Raw genomic sequence first — 26,185 nt, 5'->3', positions numbered from 1 at the left:
TGAGAAATGCATATAAAAATAGTACATAAGAGTTTAATGTGGTAGAAAGTACACTGTAGATAGACCTTGAGTTTCTTAGGTATGAGAGGAAACAGGCTGAAGTAGAAAAAAGAAATGATCTGAATTCATCTTTTACATACATAGCTTGCTACTGTATGCTCACCAGATAAACAGTATCCCTTAGAGAAATTTTCCTGCAACTCTCTCAAATGTCATAAATAAACCCATGTGGTTGGATTTTCTTTCTTTCGTATTTCAGTTGGCTTTCTTACTACAATAGCCTATATGCATTTTTTTAATCCTGAGGTTTATCACAAATGAAATTCATATTAAATACCTGTTGTATTAAACCACTTTATATATTGTTCTACAACCACAATTTTCTTTATCACAATAGAACTCAGAGATTTATCTATGATGGTATTTAATGACTATTTCATTCATCATCCTCTAAACCAACTCCCATTTCATGAGTATTGCAAATCTTGACCACCCGTGTTGGGCATATGAATCATCTTATCTTCAAGCTTTCACAATTTAATCAGGTAGTTTTATATCTTATCTTTCTTTTAATGTGTCTCATTTTTATTGCCTCATTTCCAAGATCAGAAGAAAGTCATTTTGGCTTTAATATAATATTTTTAAGTATTAAATTAACCCTACATTTATTTTAGATTTTTTCTAATCAACTTTAGGGACTTTCCCTTCTATTCCCACTTTGATAAGAGGTTTTCCAAGAATTATTATCAGATACAAGGATGCAGTGTCAGTGGAAGAACACTTGTCTATAATGAGTTAAATTCATACATCCAATAACTAGCACAATTAATTAATTAATTAATAGAATTTTCTCAAACATTTTAATTTATATTTGTGAAGTAGTTATATACTGGCTTTTATTTTATACCTGTCAATATAGTGAACCTTTTACTTCTTTTATAATGTTATTCTACCACTTCATTTCTGGAATGAATCAACTTGTCAATGACATTTTACCACTTTAAATCTTGTTAATATTTACATTTTTTACTTTTATTAATAATATTTAGGTCTATTTACCTGACAGATATTGGTCTGTAACTTTATTATTCTTCTCCATGATATTGGTATAAGGGTAGTGCTGACCCTTGGATGAGATGGGAAATAATACCTCCATAATTTTCTCATTTGGACGAAATAGGTATTATTTCTTCCTTAAATGTTAGAGGGACTTTATTAGTGATATAATTTGTGTCAGTGTTTACTTTAGCAAATGGTTTTAGTGTCTTGTTTCATTTTGAGTTTGTACATTTTATACCTGATATTTTTATATAAAGCATATGCCATGAAATCTACTTAAGTGAACACATAAAGGTTTTTAGTAAAGTAATATACTTATGCATCCTTCACCACAATCCAAAGACAGAATAGATTCAACTACACTAAAAGATTCTCCATGCCCATTTTCACTTCCATCCCCCATTTGCCAGATAAGCACAACTATCAACCTCTACAGATATGTTTGTACATTTTATATAAGCAAAACCATGCAATAGCTTTGTTTCTGATTTCTTTAATGGAATATGCTGGTTTAACAGTCTTCTAAATTATGACCTGTCTTTACTTTATTCCTTTTAACTGCTGAGTACTTTTCCACAGTATACATTTACACTATTTAGCCATTTACAGCCAGTTTTGCAGAGGAAATTGTTGTGCACAAATACATTTTCTTTTTGAAGATATGGAGCCATTCATGCTGGACATTTTCCCTTGTGTGTGTGTGTGTGTGTGTGTGTGTGTGTGTGTGTGTGTGTGTGTAATGGATCAGTGGAGACTCAGGAGAGCACCTCTGAGGGTGGTTTGTTCAAAGAGAAACTAGGGCCAACAGTGACCCTAAGGAGGGAATCTCAAAAGAAGGGGCTAGAATGCAGGTCATATGAAGAGGGAAAGGGAATACTGGAACAGGAGGGGTTAAATGGGATGGGAAATGGGAGAGCGGGGGAGATGAAGGAATATGGGGAGATATAATTAATACTAAAGACCTTGGGAAATGCCATTCAGAAACCTGCTACAGTAGATGCTTACTAAGATATACATGTACATATATATATGAGATTTAAATGAAGTTACCCTATACAAGAAGACAATGGCTCCCTCCCCACCAGAGGCTCCCAACAAAAAGCTCAGCACCAAGTAGGGTTTACCTCTGAGTTGATAGAAAGTGGGGGTCCTACATAACTCCTCAAACATTACAGGTGTTTGCTTTAGGTTACTTTTAGAACTTGATGGAGAGACAATATTCCTGAATATCCTAAATCCTTGAGTAATTGAACATGGAGAAATCAAGGTGATATGGACATGAGAGCTTCATCCCTACTGAGTAGTCTTCATAGTACTGGAGAGTCAAGCATGAGAACAGGGAAGAAAAGTGATAAATATTCTGACCTTCTATCTGCACGCACCAGAGCAACATTGAAGCCTGGCAAGGTATAACTACTTGTCAATTAACAACAAGGCTGTTATCGGAGTAAACAACCATTGTCTGACTGGATTTACAGCTCAATCCAAAAGGTGGAATTCATGCCTGGTAACTTTAACTGAGCCAAATACCCTAAATGGAAAACAAAACAAACTTCCACCTAAGTTCTTAACTTTATACCTACAAATACATGCATCTCTCAGCCCTCATCACCTAAGTTCTTAACTTTATACCTATAGATACACACGTCTTTCAACCCTCATCAGAGGTTTCCTTTTGAAGTAGATAGTGATTACTATAAAAAGCCTTCACTGGTCAACATACAAAGACTAAGAGACTCTTTTCAATATTCGAATATTCAACTCTAAACTGGGCATCTATAAAACACCTCCCAAGTCCCTGCAGAATCAGGCATCATTGGAGAACAGGGGGCAGAAAGAAAGAGGACAGCCAGCAGGAATAGATGCCTGCAGCAAAACCCCATTTTCCAGACATGACAAGGACCATTGCACACATGAACTCATAAAGGTTCAAACTGCATGCTTATGACCTGCACAAAATCAAGCATTCCCAAATTCCAAAATGGATGGAGGAGGATCTCGTGAAGTCTTACCCCTACCGAGAAGCTACTGACAACTGATGGTTGCTATAGGATCGAGAATCAGTTTTCTTTCAGGCATGTGAGACTTGACTACTTATGCTCCAGCAGATAGTACCACACCCATGCACATACACACAGCACTAAAAGGACTGCCTGGGTTAAAACAAACAAAACAAAACAGAAAGCGCATGCATTCAGGGTGCGGGGTGGGGAGTTAGGATAATGGGTGTAAAATTAGAGAGGACAGAATGGAGATAGATTTGACTGAAACACATTATATGTATATTTGCAATCAACAATAAAGAGTCATATATACTATTATATGCCAAGTATAAAATAGATCATGTTAACATTAATAATTGTTCATGTATTAATTGATATAAATGAAATCAACTAGGCCAAGGTTATTGTTGTGTGACTACCTATGAGTGAAACTGCATGAAAGAAACTATATGTGAACCATAATGATAAGCTTAACGAGCACATTCTCGTCATCATATATCTTCACAGGAACCTCTATCTTTCTCCTCACCCATATGTACACGCATACATTTGCCTGTGCAGGGTGAGAGAATGCATGTGTGTATATGTGTGTGACCAAGTCCAGAAAAAAAATTAGGATGGATAAAAGCACCTCCCTTTTGAACAATGGAGCCCACTGTTTCATAACTCAACATTTCCCATGAGGCATTATTTCTGACTGCCAGGGAACATCAATAACAATACAATTTTATACTTAGTTTTTCCCTTCATGCTGGCTACTAGGTAGATACCTTGTAGCTAAACATAGTTACATTATATTAGAATGAAACTGTATGAAGACACAAGGTCCTCTTATGCAGTCCAATTGAGAATCCATTGGACATAGAATCACACACATCTAGAAGCTGAAATGTGCCAGGAATTGTAAATTTCTGTATCTATTTCTGTTATGCTGAAATTTAATTATTAATTTTGTAAATATGATAATTCCCTTTTTACAGGCATATTGCTATTATGTTCTATGATCTGAAACAATTTGTTTGCTAGCCTAGATTTCTAGGCTTCGATTTAGTCTTACTTTATAATGAAAATAAACTCATATTAACAGTGAATCCAAAGCTCAAAAGAAGGAAATTATATTTGACTTATAGTTACAGTTAATGAACAGAGGCTGAGCTTAATATTAAGCAGTAAATATAGCTACAAAACACAACAAAATGTATTCCAGTTACAAATTCTAATGGTCTTCTTGACTTATCAAAAGACCACATAAATATGTCAATGAAGTTTCAGAATTTTATTCAAATCCAAATTCATTAATATCTACTAGTTTCTTGGTAATTCACTTGGCAAAAGAAACACATAACTAACAGTGCTGACACTGAAATCACTAAAATAAAACAGGACAAAGGGGATAGTTGATCTCCTATGGCTAGTTCTGCTGTGAAAACTAAGATGTTATATGAGGCTTGAGTTTAATGTTATAGATTAAGCTACTGAACCAAGAGTCCACAAGCTAAATACTTTAAAAGTGTTCATGGATATTGAATAACTTTCCTGACTTCAGTGGAAGCAATCACAGTTGCTACCTGTGTCATAGTAAGCATACACAAAAATATAGATACACAAAGATAAGTGTGTGTGTGTGTGTGTGTGTGTGTGTGTGTGTGTGTGTGTGTGTGTGTGTACATGGCTTGATTGGAATTAAGGTTTCCCAAAAGTTGTTAGTAATTTCGGAACAAGTGCACTGGCTAGATCAATCTGCTCATGATAAACAGGGTGCATTTGATTACAGTGAAGTAAGTCACTGGAAGTAGAGAGATGCAAACTCCGCAGAAGCCCATTCATCTCCACTGACTTTTCAACCCTCTTTGCTTCCCAGAAGCAAAATCAAGGAAGTTGCTGCCCAGTGAAAGTGACATCCAAGCGACTACCACCTATTTAAAAATGAATTAAGATCTACTAACTGAAAAATACCTCACAAGGATAGTATTCGGAAGGAAATAATTTAAAGGGAAGAAAAAAAAACATTTTAAAATGCATAGCAAAAAAGAAAACAAGCAAAAAACATAAAATAACAACCTGGAGCACAGTGGGAGAGGTAAGCCTGAGACCTAGGATTTAACTTGTCTGCGGTGGTCTACTTTATCTAATTATCAAATATTTTTTACAAATACAATTTATTTCTTTCATGATATGTATTGTTTTATGTTTAACCAGATTTTAAAGTTTGTAAAGCTGAAGTAACCCCGAAACCATAAAAGGCTGTGGCCTGCTACCGTATCGTCTCATCAAAATCATAAAAAGCTTAGTTTGAGGCCTTTCAATGAGGGAAATGTTCCTATAAAATCAGAAAATTGATTTTTTTTCCATCTAGCAGGCTGCCTTGTGGATAAAAACCAACCAGACTGGAGAAACAGTAACTGCCGAACCTGTCTGCATATAGCGACCACTTCTGCATGTACTGCAGGAAAACATTTCCACCTAGAGTCCTTTCCCAGAATATCTGGAGACCAAATGAAATCAACCATAATGACTACCAGAGCCAGATAATAATCAGTTTTTAATTGAAGCATCAAGCCAATTAATTTGTGACAACTTCCTATCAGTTCTGATTCTACACATGAAGTTTCATAGGAACCTGGCCATTTTCAGCTCCAGAGCATCCCTGGAAGAGTTCAATATTTGGTCCTTTCTAAAATTGCCTTTACTAAGGAGAAATTATTTTAGAGATGGTGCCTCAAACCTTAATTCGAGATTGCAAAGCAGTATCACTTGTTTGATTCAATAAAATTTATGAAACACCAGACATTTTAAGCCTCAAACAGATTTTAATTTTTTAAAAAAAAAACCTCTTTTGCTTTTAAATGTGTTTCAGAAAGACAACTGAACCCTAAATTTTACTTTAGTTTGGTTAATTCTACAAATATATGCTATGTGTCTGTATGTGTAGATAACTATGCAGACTGATAACAATCATTTCTATGTCACAAAATTTCTAAGGACAATATATTTTAAGAACTAACTATTTTTTCTGAGAACTTGGTAAGATATTTCTTCTTGTTTCCTCTGAAAAACAATATAAATGTTCTCCAGATGATAGTGTGTAATAGCCTGTAATATAAAGCATCAATACATTGTCTAGCTTCCATTGACATTAAAATACAACCATTATATGAAAAATTTACTTCCATATATAGATTAATCAATAGGTAAATAATGGATGTCTTCCACATGAATGGTAACCAAACCACTTCATCATCAGTAGTCAGTTGAGCAACTTGAGAACTTTAAGGTGAAAATTCCTGGCACTATCTCAATATGTATGCTGGCTTTCAGCAGCAGGAAGTGCTTCAGATTTGTCTGCCTCACACTTCAGTACTGAAAGTAATATACACTAATAAAGTTGGTGAGAGCACCCATAAAAAGATCTCTTTTTTTAAAAATGTTAACCATTGCTTCTCAGTTCTGAAAATCATTTTTCCTGTCATTTTCATGTTATGACCTGGTATATCATAGCCGCTCGATCTTGACTTTTATTCATTATTCCTAGAACATACAATGATCCATCTATTTTTTCCTTCCTTGAGTAATATTCCATAAGAGGGTTAATATCTCAAGAGGTGTAACAACCACCCTTAGTGCACTCTAAAATTGTGTTAGAGTAGAAAATGACCACACGTGATAAGCACAAACTCTACACAGCACACTGGAAAATGTATTTCCAGCACTCTGACAGACATATGGTAATCTCACCGAGGATGCACAATATCTTAAATATTCATTTACTCTTTTGTGGCTTATGCACAATCAAACACATCCAGTGGCCACCATGGCCAAGTCAGTACTTAGCAGAGACATTTCTTAGTGCATTGAACATACTGGAAAATGTCAGAGGCACTGTGAAATGTGAAGAACCTTGCTTCATTAATCTGAACTCAAAGCCATTTCCCAACAACAACAACCCCCACCTCCTCAGGAGCCTTAACTTCACCCTCCTTCTACCCCATGACGTTCAGGCCATGACTTCCTACTCATCTTTTCTTTCCCTTTCCGAGTCATTCAGTAGCTTTGCTCTGTTCTCCGTCAGTCCCTTGGGCAAAGAGCTTAGTAAAATGCTGAATGGAGCGACTTCACCAGCAGGTGAAGAGGAAAGGGGAAGAAAAGCACAGGGTGTGGTACTCCCTTTTTGTCACCACACCCCATCCCTTGAGTCTTGCACTCAAGTCCACTGCGGCTCAGAGGGGGGACCTAGCAGATTGCCTTGCTGAGCTCCTAGCAGTTAGTGACAGACAGTCACCTGGCACACATTGCCAACAACAACAACAAAAATATTAAGAAGAAAAAATATTACTTAAAAAAAAAACTGCCCTTAAAGGAAGCAAATGTCCAGAGTAAGAGACGAAACAGGGATTACTTCGAATGCACACTCCCCAGAATGCCACAGAAAAGAAGGATCTCACAGATTACCACCACCACCCCCTCCTTCCCTGGATGCGATCTGAGTATCAGCCTGAGAATTTCCCAAGACCAGAGGTTGGGTTAGAAGTAGAGAGAGGCTTTACCTCCTGGGGCTGCCTTCAGGGCGCAGACTAAGCTTGCCTTCCCGAAGTGGCTCTGGCTTCCCGCACAGCTTCCCAAGGCACAGCCTAGATTCGGACTCGGGTCCGGGCGAGCGGGCGCCTAGCTACGAGGAGCGCGGGGACTCGGGCTCACTTCCCCCTCCCCGGCCGGGGTGGACCCCCTCTGCAGCGCCGCCTCGGCCACCCGGCGGGCACACTCTCTCCTCGAGCTGCCCCCCAGCCGCCCGGCGCCCCCACACCCACCCGCTTCGCCGCGCCTGCTGGGAGCCTCTAGCGGAGGCCAAGCGCAACACAGCCGACCCGCTGCGCCCGGGCTCCCCTCCGACGCCGGCTGCAGGGAGCGGACCAGGTGGCGGCGTGGACTTCCAGATCCCAGCATCCCGCCCGCCTACTCCAGCCTCACCTGCCACCCAATGTACTTCCTGGACCAGGGCCTACAACTCCCTATCGCAAAGAGGGGATGAATGTGCGGGGCTAAAGAAAAATCTCTCCAGAATAGAAAATAAAAACAAAACAAGAGCCAAGCCCAGATGTAAATCAGCCTGGACAGAGGACCCAGCCCCAGATGCAATCCCCAATAGGTATCCAGAAGTGTGAGGATAGGACACTCCCTTTTGCCACCTCAACCATCTGCACCGGCTGGTCCTCCACTTGCCTGCCCGGAGCCATTCGCTCGGATTGTGCAGCTGCGTGGCAACAGCCGGGGGGGTTCCACGTAACTTGCCTTATCCCCCACCGCATCCCCAATGTCTATTTTAAGTTATTCTCTCTGGAGAATCAAGCAGCAGGTTTGCGCTCTCTTACCTTGAGAGGCTGCTCATGCCCCTTCGTGTCCTTAAAATCCAAAGCCAAGGTGGATGAAGCGCACAGGAGTCCGGGGTCTTTTTCCAGGCGTCCCCCTGTCTCAGCTTGGTCGGCGTTTCCTTTCAAAGGGGCCAGGGAGGGAATGTAGGTTCTAAAGCCCTGGCAGCCGAGGCGTCTCCAAACCCTCACGCCTGTGGCGACCGAGACGGGGACAACCTTGGCGGCAGTGGAAGCCTCCCCTGTCCCTGCTCAGGCAACTTGGCTGCGGATCCAGTTTTCTTCTGTGACCCCACCAATGCCTTGGGCAGCCAAACCCTGTAGGGTTTTCAGGGTGTCAGGAACCTGGGCTCCTCTCTGTCTCTCGCCACCATACCCCTCCCCCTTCTCCCCGCCAAGTGGGAAAACCTGCGCTCGGGCGGCTTGGGTGCGGAGCAGGTGCTGGCAGCGGAGCCACGCCGAGGACCGCCCTCCACCGCGGTATCTTGGTTCCAGCCGCTGCGCCCAGGCGTCTCTGCCGAGGAAACTTTGAGTGGAGGCCGCAACCGGCGAGGGGCGGGTGATGGGAAGCCCGGTGAAGAGGCTGAGGAGCTGGGAAGGAGGGACACCGGGCGGGCGGCGGGCTGCTGGGTCCCGGCGGCCACACTCAGAGCGCGGACTGCGCGCACACACGCCCCGGCTCACACGCACCGCTCACACGCACACCCCCGCGCGCGCGCACCAACACGCACGCCCAGCCTCACGATCGCGGCCCCAGGCCACAGGCGAAAGCAATATGCGAACCCGCACCAGGGGTTCCCAGAATGGGAAGGATGGTGACATCGTACCTCCTCTCCAGTTAACAGAGCCCTCAAGTCTGTTTCACCTTCTCCGGTCTCCCCGCCCTGTCTCGCATCTCCACTCCTAGCTCTTCCCCGTGGTCAGCTCTCCTCCGGGAACCCTGAACCCGGAGATAACAGGACTACAGACCCTCTTCCCATCCCCACCCTTCAGAGTGACCAGCGCCCCTTCTTCAGTGGAGAATTGAAGTTCCCGCAGCACCTCACCAAGGAGCAAGGGACTCCCCGACATCGTTTGAATGGAGGAATCTTGACACCATTTCCTGGACAGAATCTCCTCGCGACATTCCCTCTTGCCCATTCCATAACTTTGTCTCAAAGAGCTCCCGAAGTTCACTTAGGTGGTTTTGCAACGAATTGACCAGGGACTTGTGTTGGCCAGCTTTTGGATCAGGACTAATTTCGGGTCTACGTTTTTATTAAAAACTGGATGGTAGTGAGCTTAAGAGTCAGCTGGAGAAAGAGGAGGAAATAGAAGCCTGGAGATCCAGCCCATTTCATTTCCCCTTCCAGTATTTTGGCAGAAGTAGTGTGTAGGTCTCCTGGTAGCTCCTATGGCAAATTTACTCTGCCCTCAAGACAGAGGCTCTGTGTTCTGCGCAGCTGGGCGCGCTAAACCAGATAATCTTTACTCTGTGAAGCTGTCAGAATCCGCCACAAGTCCCTGCTAGGAATCCATCCTCTGGAAGTTTGTCTTGCCTGGACGGGGAGAGCAGGAATTCATTGCTAACGGGAAAAAAAAATGGAAAGTAAACTTTTGCCACGACGGTTTCTTTGATTTTTATTTTATTGTACTTGAACCCTGATTCTCCTTTATGTTCCGCGCTCAAGTTCAGCAAAGCTTTACTGCGATTATTCTGCTTCCCAAGTACTGGAAAGGCTGGATGGCAGTGAGTTTCTCTTCCAGGCTCTTCACTAAATCTCTGTGGATTCAGACAGAGAAAGAAAAGTGATGCGGCGGCATAGAGATGGCGCTAGGACCCTTTGCAGAAGGGACGCGCCACTCCCCCGCTGTCTGAACAAGAGCGTCTTCTCTGAAGATCCAGGGTATTTTGAGTGGCCCTTTTCCAGTTGAGTTGGAAGCCGACTGACTGAGAATGAGAAAATACAGTATTTGAGCGCTTGAAGGAGAAATTGTAGGTTGCGAAAGTGGAAGAGAAGAGAATTTTGAGCAAAAGAAGAAACTTATGTTGGTAGGAGCTGCAGCAAGGCTATTCATTGCCTGAGTAGCAAAGCATGGTAAGGTAAGCTGGCAGCAGCACCCAGGGCCCCAATGACATTCAGAAAGCAGGGGTGCAGTCTGAATTTCTTGGTGAGTCGGCTTTAGAACCTGTGTGAGAGAACCAGGCAGAGTCCTTTTCCGAGATTCTTGTCGGGTTTGGGGATGATGGATCCATGGAAACTGTCCCGCGGAGTGAGCGAACCACAAGCCTTTTGCTCTGCTGCTCAAGGAACAGCACCCACAGAGTCTGCATTTTTGAGTTCAACGCTGGTTTTCCTTCTGGTGCAATGAAGGCAAGAGCTAGAAGCTAGTCCTGGGAGCCTAGGTGAAGGAAAAGTGGATTTGGGAGAAATGCTAAGCAATTGAAAATAAGAATGCATTTTATTTAGTTTTGATATGCTAGGATGTGTTTTGGAGACAGACATTTTTGCAGCGTTTCGAGTGGGGGATGTTAAGCAGGTTTTGAACTTGGTGCTATCTATGCATTGTCTCCTGGTTATAAGGTTTGGTACTTTTTTGAGTTGTAATTGTTTTCCGTCTTTAATAAGTGACTGTTGTGGATACTGAAGTGGAGCTAGCAATTATAATAAACCATTTCCAACCTATCATTTAACAATGGATGCGGGTGTGGATTACAAAGATCAAAGGATCCTCTTGATGAAAGAAAGCTCCTGGATATTGAGCAGACTCCTCTCCAGGACTGTTCTGGACTGGGATGATCTTCCTGGCTGCTGTTGACATGCAAACTGCTGCTAATGCTTCTTTTAAAAAATAAAGTAGGTCATTTACATGGACACTAAGTGGATTGTTCCAAGGGTGTCACATAGTGCCTGAGACTCCAAGGAGGGGAAGCTTTGTCATTTGCGTTGAGTCTGGGGTTACAGGATGTGTGAGGAGCAGTGATAATCAAGAGCACAATATTTCTGATGAACGTTTAAGCACCTGCAGCAGCTTGGAAACCCTGCACCTTTACTGCCTGCCTCCAATAAGCATTCACTCACCTTCCTGTGAAAATGACATTTCCTCAATATCCTGCATTGTTATTCTTTGTGTAAAATAAAAGAAAGTAAAAATTGCACCTTTCTCTTCTCCATCGATTTTCACATTTCACTTTGATGGGGGGAAAGAATAATCAAGAAAAGCCAGCCTCTGGCTTAGGGGACTTAAACCATCCCTTAAATAACACGCTAAACATCTAATTATCATCTTTCTATAGAACTGAGAAAAACAGTTGACACTCAAAAGCACTGTCATATCCAAAAGACTCCAGCTCCAGATTATAACTACTGCATCCTTCCAGTGTGTGTGTGTGTTTCTTCACAGTCTTTGAATAGTGCAAGTAGTCTTCAGTGTAGGTGACTTCTCTGTTTCAATGGAGCCTGACTTATCTTCTGTGTTCTTCAAGGTTATTGTAATTTCATAACAGCATTGACTCTCCAGAAGCAAAGCATTTATCCTATTAATATATCTCTTTGTTATAGATTAAAGATATTTCTTGATGATTATTAATCTACTTTTCTGATACCATGGTGCACAAGGAAAGCAAGGATGGTGACATGCACATTAGTGTTCCTCCTTTCCTAGTAAAGGATCCCATACAGAATCAACCTGAGGTTTAGGGTGATAACATAGCCCTGTGATATGGGTATATTATTTCAATGATGCTCGGTGTTCTCAGATGACAGTGAAATTAATGCTTATGCATATTTGCCAAAGGTAACAAAGATATTTTGCCATAAATAAGTAAATATGAAACTCATATCTGCCTTATGATGAAGTCTGCAATCATAACTTACTTTGCTCAATTCAATCCTTCAAGAACAAACATTTTCAGTTATTCAGGGCTAAAGGGAATTTACATATTTTAATGCAGAAAAAAGTAATATGATAATTTATAATAAGCCTCATTTCAAGCAATCTGGTTGGTATCTATTTGTGTATAGGAATATTGAAACAGTTAACTTTTTTCCTGCTTTTTATTGGAAATAGATTTTTTTCATACAATATACTCTGGTTATGGTTTCTCTTTCCCAACTCCTCCCACATCCTCCCTACCTCTGCCCCCATCCAAATCCCAACCTTTTCTTTCTCTCTCTCATTAGAAAACAAAAAGTTATCTACAAATAATAATAAAGGGGAAAACAATCTGGACTAGAACAGAACAAATGAACAATCAAACAAACACATTAGTGTTAAAACATGATTATACTTTCTTGGCATTATTAACCTCAGAATAATAAATGGTGGATTATAAGTTGAAGAGATTGGGGCTCAGGACACAGTTGATTTACAGTTGAAAGTAACTTTTCATTGTTTATTTTCATATTGCTATCCATATTTGAAAATGTAGAAGAGAATTCTATCATAAATTTTCAGTTATGTCAATAAAATATAAAAATGTCCTGGAAAGACTGTTCAGTGGTTAGTTCCAGCCTCAGGTTATTCAACACTGTCTTCTGGCATGCATGGGTACAAGCATTCACATGCCCATAGTCATTCAGAGACACATATACCTAAAATTAACAAAAAATAAGTCTTTTTATGAAGAAAATTCTAGAAATGTACCATTCTGTGCTTATAGTTGAAAGTATTGTATAATATCCTGAAAATTTTGTTGAAGAACAATCTCATATAAACTATTGTTACCATAGTTTTTAAAGTGATAAAATTTAAAAGATTCAGAACACATATGGCATTGAATTTAAAGTGACGTGTGAACATGCCACAAAAAATGTAGCTGTCATTTCCAGTGACCCATATTGTAAAATATTCTTCCAATATGTATTAGTGTAGTACCATTACATTATATTTGTATTTAGACTGTGCTGCTACAGGCAAAAAGATGAGAAAGTTGTCATATTTATTAAGGTCTCCATGGAATTTTCAGGTGCAAACAGACAGATGAAGCAAGGTGTTGTCTTTGAATTTTAGAAAACCTTGCTGCAGTTGTGGAATAAAAGGACAAAAGTGTGGAAGCAGAGGTGGGGCATTTTCTTAATTTGGGAAAGGGTGGAAGTTTTATCTTCAAAAAAAGTTATCTTTAGGAGATACATGGAACAAAGAACATCTTGCATTTATCTCATCCTTTATATTTAAGGAAACCTTTTAAAATAATGAATGGGAGTTTTTTCTTTGTGGCTTGTGAACCCCTTTACCAGGGGCACAATTGGAAAAAGTGAGGGCAGTTCCTAGGCTTGGGCTGCTATAACAAAACACTCTATCCCAGGTGGCTTAGACATCAGAAAATTATTTCTCACTATTCTAAAAGCTAATATTAGATTTCTAGTTTCATTACTGGTGAAGCCTGTCTTTTTGGCTAAAAAACTGTGCTCCTCAAAGTGTGTCCCTGAATGTCCTTCCCTCACTGTGTTCACAGACCATCCTGTCTTCCTCCTAAGACTGCCAAGCAGATCATAAGGGATCTAATCCTTTTTACTTCCCAGACGCTTCACCTCCAAGCGCTATGATATCAGAGGCTAGGATTTCACTTTACTAGTTTATGGAGGGCATATTTCAACATTCCAGCGTGAGCCACTTTCAGTCCTTAGATTTCACGACAGCATCCTAAGTTAGTATTACTATCGTTCCAATTATCAAGATTGATAGAAACATGTCCTCAAACCTCCTTTCCTTTTCAACATAGAAATAATTTGAACACAACACCTATTGCTTTTGTACCTATTGCTAAACTGACCTAAACTACTATCTTAAGCCACAATGTTGTGCTTACAATTAAGTTACTTGCTTAATAGTCTGTCTCTTTTCTACTGTTTCAATTCAGAGCACACGCTGCAGCAAAGTAAATGTAAAATGATGGGGAAGTTTGAGTGAATGGCTTTCTGTACTGTTGGAGCATTTACTGAGGAAACCACTTAGGTATCAGTGATTTGCTGCTTGTCCTCCTCCTAAGGTGCCGTGGTGACTGTTTTGACAAGGTAATATGGTCAGGAAAAATAAATGAAAATTACTTTCCTTTCATGATGATCTCAGCTTGCTTGATTTCTTGCTCTGAAATCTTGGTTATTGTCTTCAACTGTCAGTCTGTCAGGAAGTGGATTCTTAAGTCATCATATAAAATTTTAAAATGCCATACTCTACCACACATTAGTGAAATGGAATAACCAATAGAGAGCTTTTACTTCTAACCTTGGTGTAGCATCAATAACCATAGAAAAAGGGACCATGAACTTAAGAGCTATTATGAGGGTACACTCAGGTGAGGTTGGAGGTGAAGGACATGGAAGGAGATTAATGAAGGAAAGGGGGAAATGTCATTGTATTTTAACTAAAAACTAAATCTAAAATGAAAGCATTGTTTCTTAAGTCTTAATAACTGTTTATTACACTAGAATTATCATGTGGGACCCACTACTGATCAGCTGACATACCGGACTAGGAGTTTTAAATTCATTCTAAGTGTGAATGATTAACCTATATAATATAGGAATAAATATCCTTAAATGAAATTCTGGCCACAAGTCTTTAAGATTTTCCAACTCCAAAATAATAATCAAGAATGACATAGAAATAAATATAATGTCCCTTATTTGGGGCTGGGGGTATCTTCTAAAGGCCCAGTTCTGGAAGTCTGAAGCACCAGTCTCTGCTTCTATTGTGAAATGGAGGTATCCTTGAGATGTGGGATCAAATACAAGCAAGCTAAATTCTTGGGGACCCACCTTTAATGAAATATGAGACCTTCACTCATTTCTTGTTCTCTCTTTGTTTGACAGCTATCAGGAAGGGTCTTCCTTTGCATGTGCCCACCATGATATGGTATGTATTCACATGTTCAAATCAACGGAGTCAAGTACCCATAGACTAATACCACACAGTAAAGAAACTTTTCCATCTCCTTAAAGGTTGTTTATCTCACTGTCATAGTGAGGAAAAGTTGAAGAACACAACCCTCAAGTCATCTTATCACTTTAGGGGCATAAGAATAGGGCTAGGTTTCAGCAAAGGCATTACAGAAAAGCAACCTAGATCAATATGTTCTAAGCAGCATCACAAAGAGAAAATTGGCATAATTATAAATATTCAAAAAGAACGGCAAAACTTGTTAAACATTTTAAAAAGTGAGATTAGGAGAGAGAGAGAGGGAGAAACAGAGAGAGACACCAAGGAGAGAGTCAGAGAGCTTTGTTACTTGTCACATAAATACAGACAGATAGTATAGTGTAAGCAATGACTAATCCACAGTACCTCAAAATGTGGCTATCTTCAGAGACAACACTTACAATATTAGAAAATGAAAGGAATCCTTTAGCATGGAGACAAATCTAATCTGATGTAGCCTTATGAAGAAAAGTGGTTAAGAAACACACACGCACACACACACACACACACACACACACACACACACACACACACACACACACAGAGAGAGAGAGAGAGAGAGAGAGAGAGAGAGAGAGAGAGAGTAGCTATGTTTTCACACATGTAAACAAAAACAAAAAAACGTGTGAAGAGACAGCAAGCAGGCAGTTTAAGTAAGCCAAGAAGAGAAGCATCCGAAGAAATTTCTCTGCTGGAGCCTTGATGCTATACTACCAGCCCCCAGAAAAATGAGAAATGCATCCTGGTGTTTAATTCACCCCTGTGGTGTCTTGAAAGCTCTAGCAAGCTGACACCTAAGGATAGATACAATCCATGGGCCTGGAGAAGTCATCTACAAGCCGTTGTGATGACAACAAGGTCATGTTACAGGAAGAGTACTAACTGAGAGCAAACTGGGCCAGTTAGTAGGAAAAGGCTTCACTTGAATTGTAGCAGCGAACATAGATGAGGAAAGCAGTGTTGAAATTCCAGAGAAAAGGAAAGGTGGAAATAATAGGGCTTATAAATTCTTATACAATTTAGGGATTGACCACACATGAGTACTGGTTATCTAGGAAAGGATAGAACCTTTCTTCCAAGATAAGAAGTAATGGTAGTAGAAGAGCTTTCTTGTTTGCTTTTTAACTATGAAATAGTTGTATGATTTAGGTAGAGTTGTATGACAAGCACAAATGATGTATATAAGGTCAAAGAAGCATCTTAAGAGAATGTCTTAGTTAGGGCTTCTATTGCTGAGACGAAACAACATCACCATACAGCTAGTTGGGGAGGAAAGGGTTTATTTAGCTTACACTTCCATATTGCTTTTGACCCCTGAAAAAAGTCAGGACAGGAACTCAAACAGGGCAGGATCCTGGAGGCAGGAGCTGATGAAGAGACAATGGAAGGGTGCTGCTTACTGACTTGCTTCCTCTTGCTTGCTCAGCCTGCTTTCTTATAGAGCTAAGACTAGCAGCCTGGGGATGGCACCACCCACCACAGGCTGGGCCCTCCCCGCTTTGATCACTAATTAAGAAAATGCCTTACAGCTGGATCTCATGGAGGCATTTCCTCAACTGAGGCACCTTCTTCTCTAATGACCCTTCACGTGTCAAGTTGAGACAAAACCAGCCAGTACAGAGAGTATATTTTTAAGTACAAGTATGAATATGGAGAATTAGAGCTTTCCCAAAATGAACTTAAACAGTATTTCTGAAAGTTGAAGCTGAGTTCTCAAGGATGGATATTTGAGAATTTATTATTGAGTAGAGAAAAAGAAAAAAGTAAAAATAAACTGAGTCACTCTTTCTAGGACTTTTAAAAGAAATATTTAGTCACAGAAAGTGAAGCAGTTTGGACAAGACAGTAGAATGATACATAAGTGAATTCATTTTGAAACTAGAATTTTAATGAAATGACAAATGATCTAGATTTGAGACTATTATAGGATTGTAATTATCTTGATTATATCAGGAAAGCAAACCGTCTATGTATGTGACATAGGTTGGTAAGAATTGGGTTCCCCTGTGAGCAAGCCAGGGTCTATATGACATTATACTTTATTTTTTACGAAGCGTGGAGTGAGCAGTTCAGAGCCCTTGTATCAAATTTGTTGTGTCAGCCTTTGGACATTACACATTGTGAGTATCATTCACTAGGTCATTTTGTGATTCAAGAAGCATATAGACAGGCTCTACACCAGATGAAGTTGTCGAAAACCCAAGAATGGATGGGGTAGATGATGTCCAGACTCTACTCCTTACTGAGGAGTTAGTGCCAGTGGATAGTTACTGCAAAGGGAAGAATCTTTTTTTATTGAGGATGTAGCCACTGGGGATTTCTATGCCCCAGTGGGACTCCATGCCCTCACACCTATGCCAAAATGGCTTTGCTAACTGGAATTAGGTTTAAAAAAAGTTGGGAAGGATCATTTTGAAGAGATATAAGGGAATTTGGGGAGATGGGGAGTACATATGATCATCGTTCATGGTATATACATAAATGGCATTTTCAAAAAAAATTAAAATGCAAAAAGAAGTGTGCGGAAATTTCAGTCAACAAATAGAGTAGCATGAAAAGGAAACTTCAACAACGTACCATCCAACACTTCTGCTAACACCTTCACCCAGACGTTAGCCATTTGGTCACTAGAGCTAAAAGACAGGATGAAGGAACTGCTCTTTTAGTCATATGGCACCAGTCCCAGATTATAATTAGAGATTCCTTTTTTGTGAGCTAAGGAAAACATAAATGCAAAGCTAGAATCTGTCCATTCTCTGGCAATGCTTTTTTTTTTTACTTAAATTCATTTTCTCAAAATTGTCTCAATCATATTTTTGTCTTCAAATTTCTATAAGCATCTATATATTTTGTGCTTATTTATCTTGAGTTATCAACATATTTTCTTCTCACTTACATTTGATATTGCCTAAATCGTATCAAATGTTAACTTGAGAATATTTATGTATTGTGTTTCACTAATTTTCTTTTTTTTTTTTTTTTTGGTTTTTCGAGGCAGGGTTTCTCTGTGTAGCTTTGCGCCTTTCCTGGAACTCACTTGGTAGCCCAGGCTGGCCTCGAACTCACAGAGATCCACCTGGCTCTGCCTCCCGAATGCTGGGATTAAAGGCGTGCGCCACCACCGCCCGGCGTGTTTCACTAATTTTCTACACACACAAATACAAAGGCACAGATTTTGAAATATTTCATTAATAAAAGAGTTTATGTTAATAATGCAACCTGCCATGTAAACAATGAAATTATCATGAGGCAAAAACATTGATTGTATTTGATGATAGTATAAAACGTCCCCCAAGTAAAATTTCATCACTTTTAAATTTTGAAGCTTCCAAATATTTTAACCAGTGAAATGTTCAATAATTTTTTTTCTTATACTCACAGAATTATGTTCCTTCATAGAATATAATTCTATGAAATGGTTGGAAATGATACAGATTCAATAACATAGACTCAAACATCAATGAAAATTTTCAGGGTAAAATCAAATTTTGTGGAGCATGCCTTAGCTCTCTGCCAAATGACATTGGGTTTTCTAAAGCTTTACAAACACCAAGAAGATAAAGTATAGCTTCTGTTCCAAGAAATGCGGTGACAGTCAGATGAATGTGTGTATTTCTGAGTGAGTGCCAACCCTCAAGTGCCCTGAGTGTAGAGATAAAGCAGTGTACTACTAGACTCAGTTGCAGTCTCTGCTGACAAATTTCAAGGAAGTAATGATTCACTTGTCCAAATAACCTTCAGAAAGAAAAAAAAGAGCAGATGTTGAAGCGCTTGTGGATGTTTATACTTGTTCTGGGATGAATATTTTTGATTGATGTTTGGGTTAGTTAATATCCTTAAATGAACACTGAATAGATTCATTGGTAGAAGAAATAGATAAACAGAGGGTAATGCTTAACTCCTTAACTCTCCCCTCAAGTTATCAACAATATCATAGAGATGGATGCTTTTCTTTTGTGCCTCATTATTGTTAAATTACTACAAGATCGGTAAGGTCTTAAACTGTAGGTGAACCATTTACCAAAGAGACTCATTGACTTTTATTCTTCCATGAAAATAATAATAATGATGATAATGGTAACTCTGACACTTTTAATAGTACTTACATTGTTTCCAGAATTAGTTATGAGATTGGAGAGAGTGCATAAGTGTGGTTGGCTATGTAAAACACAGAATACTCCTAATTATCCAATGAATTAACTGTAATTATATTTAGTTTTTTAAAATTGGATGTATTTAAAGTAAAAATATGGTACTTTGCTAGACATAGACATGCATGATTGCTACACCAAAGTAAATTAACATATCCATATCTTGAAATAGTTAACTTACATTTTGTGGCAAGAATGACTGGCATCTATTCTGTTGACAAATTTTTATTCCTACCAGAGCAGCTGGCGCTGTGAGTAGATGAGGAGCTCATTGTCCAGAGGTACAAAGTATTGTGGGGTGCAGATCAGTAGCAGAGTGCTCATGCAGAAGGGATTGTGACCTGCATTTGATCCCCAACCCTACAAAAAGTTCATAAGTGTGCAAAGTTTTCATTATATTGGATGAATAGATATTTAATGTATATGATATTATGACTCACATTTAATATAATTTCAGTTGTCTTAATCATAATTCTTAGAAGATTACAGGGGGGTGGCAAAATGGTTCAGAGGGTAGAGAAACTAGACAATCTGAGTTTGATCCTAGGAATCACATGGTGGAAAGAGAGAACCAATTCCCATGAGTGATCCTTTGACTTCCACTTATTGTGCCATCACACACACACACACACACACACACACACACACACACACACACACACACTGTAATAAAATACTTATACAATACTCTATTGGTGAAATTATTAAGGCCACTCCACGTAGTTAAAAGGAGATTTATTTAATGGCGTAACTTACAAATTAAGGGATAGGTAGGTCGCGGAGTCTGGGGAAGGTGTATCACAGTCCAGCAGTGTTCTCTGGAGCTCTGCTTGGGCCACCTCCACCATCCAGGGTCCTGCAACCGAGAGAGCGCTCTCCGATCCAGATCTCGGGTCCCCAGGTGCCTCCCTCGGCCCCGCCTTGTAGGTGTGACAGTTGCCGAAGTCTCCATGGGGGTTGGAACTTCCAGATCAAAGCTGGAATGGCTACCCACTACAATACTCTGCTTCTCTGACAGGGGTATAAACCATATGGCAAACTGATATGAATTTGTACTTGACATAAACTTCATATATTTTCATTAATGTAGAGTTGCACATATATAGTATTATAGTTTTTAGAGTGTTATTAACATTGTTCATTAGTAATATTTTTAATACTTATGTAACTCATTATTATTCTATGCATGGATTTTTTTTTAGTGCATCTATTACTTACATTTTTTTCTTAAGGATGCAATAGTCAGTCGTAAGTGTACAATCCATAACAAAAGCTAGAAAATAGAAAATAAGTTACAAATAAACACATACATTTCTAGTCTTTCATGAGCCCATCTTCCTCCCTCCAACATTATTTGGCTACTACCTTCAGTATTCACTTAGTTCCTTTTATACTTTTCCTATGTTTGGATGTATTTGAAAAGATAGTTTGCTTTTTGTGCTGGAGAGATGGCTCAGTGGTTAAGCGCACTGGCTGCTCTTCCAGAGGTCCTGAATTCAATTCCCAGCAACCACATGGTGGCTCCCAACCATCTGTAATGAGATCTGGCACCCTCTTCTGGCATGCAGGCAGAACACTGTACACATAATAAATAAATCTTTTTTTTTTTTTTTTAAAAAAAAGATAGTTTGCTTTATGTATTTGATAAGTTTTAGAGAACAGAATGAGGTTTTCCATGTGTTCTTCATTGTGTATGCCCTTTTATGTTTCTTTTCTTTTACCTACTCTTTGTGAATATTACTCAGCCATCATTTCTCCTATAACAGGTGTTACGGTTTCTTTCTAGACTTAACTCTGTTATGAAAATTCTTAACGATGTTTCTTGAGGTACATGTACAAGTAAAACTGTTGGGTCAGTTTCAATTCCTTTTCAAAGTGTTTATAAAAATGCACCTATCTAGAAACAATGCATGGTCTCTTAAGTGTTTATACATCATCACTAATATAAAATTGTTATCAGGCTTTTTTATGTCATGTTCAAAAGGATAGAGCCAGGATTTTAGAGGGCACTTAACACTTCATCATCTGTGCTCAGATATGATTCTTAGCATCTGAGTACATTCTTGTTTCTTCCTTTGAGAAATACTGCACATGGCTCTTATCCATTTTCAATGGACTGTTGGTATTCGTGTTAAGATTTGTACAAGTTCTGTACATGTTCTTAGAATTGTTTGCCAATACAAATGCAAAAATCTTACTTATAAAAGTGTCAATAGTTGCTTTATTTCCATTTATGTTTAAACTTTTATTACTCTGGAAAGAATTTTATAAAATGATACAGGTTTTAAAGAACAAACTGAACACTAAATGGGGCCTGATTCTATTTCTACCGTTCTTACAAGAAACCAATGCCACATCAAATAGTTTGATATCATATATGTCATTTACCAAAGAGCTAATCAAAGAAAGATTAAAACTGGAATAACCAAATATCAATCATTTCCGATTGGCACCTCCAGCAGGAAACATGTATAGTAGCAAAATTTCCATAATTGGATCTGTAGTTTCAGAATATAGTCATTCCTATACTAACTCATACAGAGACTGTTTTGACTTTAATAAAGCATTCTTAGAAAGTAGATATTTATTTTTTAACACAGCAGAACAAAGTTCCTGTTTCTGCTTTCAAACTAATTATATCCCCTGAAGGAGAACCACCACATTCAGCAAAATTAAAAAGTAGTATTGGTGAATTTGTGCTGTTTAAACACACAAACATATAGGATAATATATACTACTTTAACTCATTATTTTAGGTCTTGTCATTTCTTTGTCTTTTGACAATTCAATCAATCATGTTATAGACTTCTCTTTACTAAGCAGTGGTTGTTCATATTTTATGCAAATATTAAGCCTTTGTTTGTGCACCTCTTCACTCTTTTCTATGCCCCCAAACCCTTTTTCCATCTACATGTATAATGTGGGTTTCATACTTAACTAGATGTTAACATAACTTATAAGCTTATAAATTAAATATTGTATCCTAATTTGTTAAAGTAAGGGCTTGAAGGTTCTCATTATTTTATTTTTCTGTTTAACTGCAATAACATAATATCTATTCTCTTTCTTGAAAATTATCCTGCAAATGTAGCTAGAGTTTTCCTGCCTGGCCCACAGTCAGGACAAATCTCTCTCACCTGCCAGTCCCACAGCCACTCAGACCCGACCAAGTAAACACAGAGACTTATATTGGTTACAAGCTGTATGGCCGTGGCAGGCTTCTTGCTAACTGTTCTTACAGCTTAAATTAATCCATTTCTATAAATCTATACCTTGCCACATGGCTCGTGGCTTACCAGCATCTTCACATGCTGTTTGTCATCTTGGCGGCTGGCAGTGTCTCTCTGATTCTGTCTTCCACTTCCCAGCTTTATTCTCCTCCTTGTCCCGCCTATACTTCCTGCCTAGCCAATGGCCAATCAGTGTTTTATTTATTGACCAATCAGCAACACGTTTGCCATACAGACCATCCCACAGCAAGTAAAAGTCAGTTACTGCTTTTTAAAAATTAATTATTCAAGGGGTCCTGTTTTCCGGGTAGCCTCCCTGGTGATGTGAGTAGCAGACAATTCATCCTTGTTTCATGTCTAGTATCCTGCTATGAGTGAGTACATACCATGTTTGTCTTTCTGAGTCTGGGTTACCTCACTCAGGATGATTTTTTCTAGATCCATCCATTTGTCTGCAAACCTCATGATGCCATTGTTTTTTTCTGCTGAGTAGTGTTCCATTGTGTATATGTACCACATTTTGTTTATCCATTCTTCAGTTGAAGGGCATCTGGGTTGTTTCCATGTTCTGGCTATTACAAACAATGCTGATATGAACATAGCTGAACAAGTGCTCTTATGGTGTGGTTGAGCATTTCTTGGGTATATGCCCAAGAGTGGTATAGCTGGATCTTGGGGGAGATTGATTCCCAATTTTCTAAGAAAGCGCCATATTGATTTCCAAAGTGGTTGTACAAGCTTGCATTCCCACCAGCAGTGGAGGAGAGTTCCCCTAGCTCCACATCCTCTCCAGCATAAGGTGTCTTCAGTGTTTTTGATCTTAGCCATTCTGACAGGCGTAAGGTGGTATCTCAGAGTTGTTTTGATTTGCATTTCCCTGATGATTAGGGATGATGAGCAATTCCTTAAATGTCTTTCGGCCATTTGAGTTTCCCAAGAAAGACACAGGGATCGCCCAATGACAGAGAAATGGAATGAGATCTACATGAACAGTCTGGACATGAGTGGGGGTAATGAAAGGCGAGGGTCGAGGGAAAGAGAGCTTGGGGGAGCGGGAGATCCCAGCTGGATCAACAACAGAGAGGGAGAACAAGGAATAGGAGACCATGGTAAATGAAGACCACATGAGAACAGGAAGAAGCAAAGTGCTAGAGAGGCCCACAGAAATCCACAAAGATACCCACACAACAGACTGCCGGCAATGGTCGAGAGACAGCCCGAACTGACCTACTCTGGTGATGGGATGGCCAAACACCCTAATTGTTGTGCTAGAAACCTCATCCAACTACTGAGGGACCTGGATGCAGAGATCCATGACTAGGCCCTGGGTGGATCTCTGGGAGTCCAATTAACGAGAATGAGGAGGGTTTATATGAGCGAGAATTGTTGAGACCAAGGTTGGATAAAGCACAGGGACAAATAGCCAAATGAATGGAAACACATGAACTATGAACCAATGGCTGAGGGGTCCACACTGGATCAGGCCCTCCGAATGGGTGAGACAGTTGATTGGCTTGATCTGTTTGGGAGGCATCCAGGCAGTGGGACCAGATCTTGTGCTCATTGCATGAGTTGGCTGTTTGAAACCTGGGGCCTATGCAGGATTGTTTGGCTCGGCCTGGGAGGAGGGGACTAGACCTACCTGGACTGAGTCTACCAGGTTGACCTCAGTCTGTGGGGAAGGCTTTGCCCTGGAGGAGATGGGAATGGGGGGGGGGGAGCGTTGGGGGGAAGGTGAGGGGGACGGGAGGGGGGAGAACAAGGGAATCCGTGACCGATATGTAGAACTGAATTGTATTGCAAAATAAACTAAAATAAATTAAAAAACAAAAAAACAAAAAAACAAAAAAAAAAAAATTAATTATTCAAAAAACAAACAAACAAGATCTCATCATGTCATCCCTGGAGGCAATTTCCCTGCTTTTGTGTCCCCAATTTCCATCCCTTTGTGCTGGGATGCATGCAGGTACCACTATGATCGGTTTGCTTTATTTTATCTGAAAATAATATGAATCTCTACAGGATATCTCCCATGAAAATTCTTAGAATATAGTAAGTACTTGTTGAATATTTAAATAGCTCTGTTTTTTTAAATCAAAGTTATATTTATTTTTCTGTATTCTAACATAGGCATGGATTATATTTTTTTTCAATTCAACATTAAGATGCTTATGAAATTTTTTATCACATTTTCCTCTGTTGTCTTCAATTACATAATTAACCTCTGTTGATAGGAAGGGTCTGAGCCTTGGTTAGTGGAGTCCCATTCCATGACTGGAGTGACCTATGTTCATGTGGGTATAAAAATTTATGATGTACACAGGCTGTAAAGACCTTCAGTTATTATACTTTATTATTTTAACCCTTGAATGTGTTAAATCAGATAAAAAGTTAGGTTTTTTAAAAATTGCTATATGTTTAAGTATACTGATGGAGCCCTTACACGTTTGGGGAGGGGGGCTGGAACTATTTTTTCAGGAACAGCATTTCAAGAGCTTAGTATCAGTTCCATGCCAATTTTCATTGTAAACACTCTGCCAGAATTAGTTCTCTTTCGTCTCATTGTACATTTCTCTGTTCTCTTCTAACAATAACACAATGATAACTCACTTCCGGCTGTCTTTAACTCCTCTTTAGATGTGCTGCCTCTGCCTCCTTGCTGAACAAACTTCAGTTCCAAGGGAACCTAAATACATCAGATCAGTGAATCGCACTTTAAAGACATTGTAATATGTGACTTCAGAAAGCCGTTCAGAAAACTGAAGTCATAGAAGAACTGGCAGGTGGTTAAGGAGTTTAGCTTTGAGGAACAGTCATTGGTTAAGAGAGGATGCAACTATGGGGGGAATATGGCAGTTATTATTTAGCTAGCTACTTCTATGTAAAATTGGAAAATATAAGAAGTACTAAGCATCTCTATTGACTGTCTAAGAATGAGTAAACATATAGCTTTAAATAAGAAAGTCTTGTTTATCAGGAGAGAACATAAATACAAATTCTGTTTTGCTTAAAAAATCTTTATTGGGTTGAAATGGTAAAATATTATCTTCATTCAAAGTTTCCACAGCACTGTATTCAACCTGTGTGTTTAGAACCTAACATTATTCTGATAAGAGGATTCCATTAAATTAAATTATGTTTTTGATTTTGGCTTTCTTTGTCTTTATTACAATTTCATTAATGACTGTGATGAAAACCAATGAAGGGTACAGGTATCAGGTATCTTAAATCTGGGAGCCAATGACAAGAAAACAACCAAAAAATCAAGAGTGAAAGTGAATTGGTAACCTCTTCTTTCTTGTTAAAATTCAACAACAATCCTAAAAGCTGTCTTTTGGCTATAGATACCTACAAAGAGAGGAGTATCTTGGCAACTCTATCACTGGAGGAGACATCTGTGTTTACTTTGGTCTATGGTGTGATATAGTTATAACATAGTTAACATAGTCTTAAATTGTTTCAAACGAAATAGATTCAGA

The 26,185-nt window shown here is 39.3% G+C and overlaps 1 protein-coding gene and 1 long non-coding RNA gene across 19 annotated transcripts in view; one reads left to right on the top strand and one right to left on the bottom strand.

The window, feature by feature from the left end:
• The window catches only part of Lingo2 (leucine rich repeat and Ig domain containing 2), a 1,194,974-nt gene extending 1,185,854 nt beyond the window's left edge, over positions 1-9,120 (bottom strand). For 10 of the 18 annotated variants that reach the window (XR_008213749.1, XM_052716818.1, XM_052716827.1 and 7 more), the window contains exon 1: positions 8,429-9,108. The gene's annotated coding sequence lies outside the window, so the exon portion shown is untranslated. Of the gene's footprint in view, positions 1-7,606; positions 7,829-8,428 lie in introns of those variants that run through there. The other 8 variants (XM_052716815.1, XM_052716814.1, XM_052716817.1 and 5 more) reach the window with 4 other exon arrangements.
• A 2,572-nt stretch (positions 9,121-11,692) lies between these two features.
• On the top strand, positions 11,693-25,849 carry LOC128096815 (uncharacterized). Its single transcript, XR_008213750.1, has 3 exons — positions 11,693-14,421; positions 15,220-15,262; positions 25,344-25,849. It is a non-coding gene; the product is annotated as an uncharacterized LOC128096815 (long non-coding RNA).
• Positions 25,850-26,185: the final 336 nt, after the last annotated feature.

Source organism: Peromyscus californicus, unplaced genomic scaffold (assembly GCF_007827085.1).
Source record: "Peromyscus californicus insignis strain IS unplaced genomic scaffold, ASM782708v3 Scaffold_5__1_contigs__length_169319896, whole genome shotgun sequence".
NCBI classification, from domain to species: domain Eukaryota; kingdom Metazoa; phylum Chordata; class Mammalia; order Rodentia; family Cricetidae; genus Peromyscus; species Peromyscus californicus.
The sequence above is the reverse complement of the archived record's forward strand: the minus strand, read 5'-3'. Positions and strand labels throughout refer to the sequence as shown.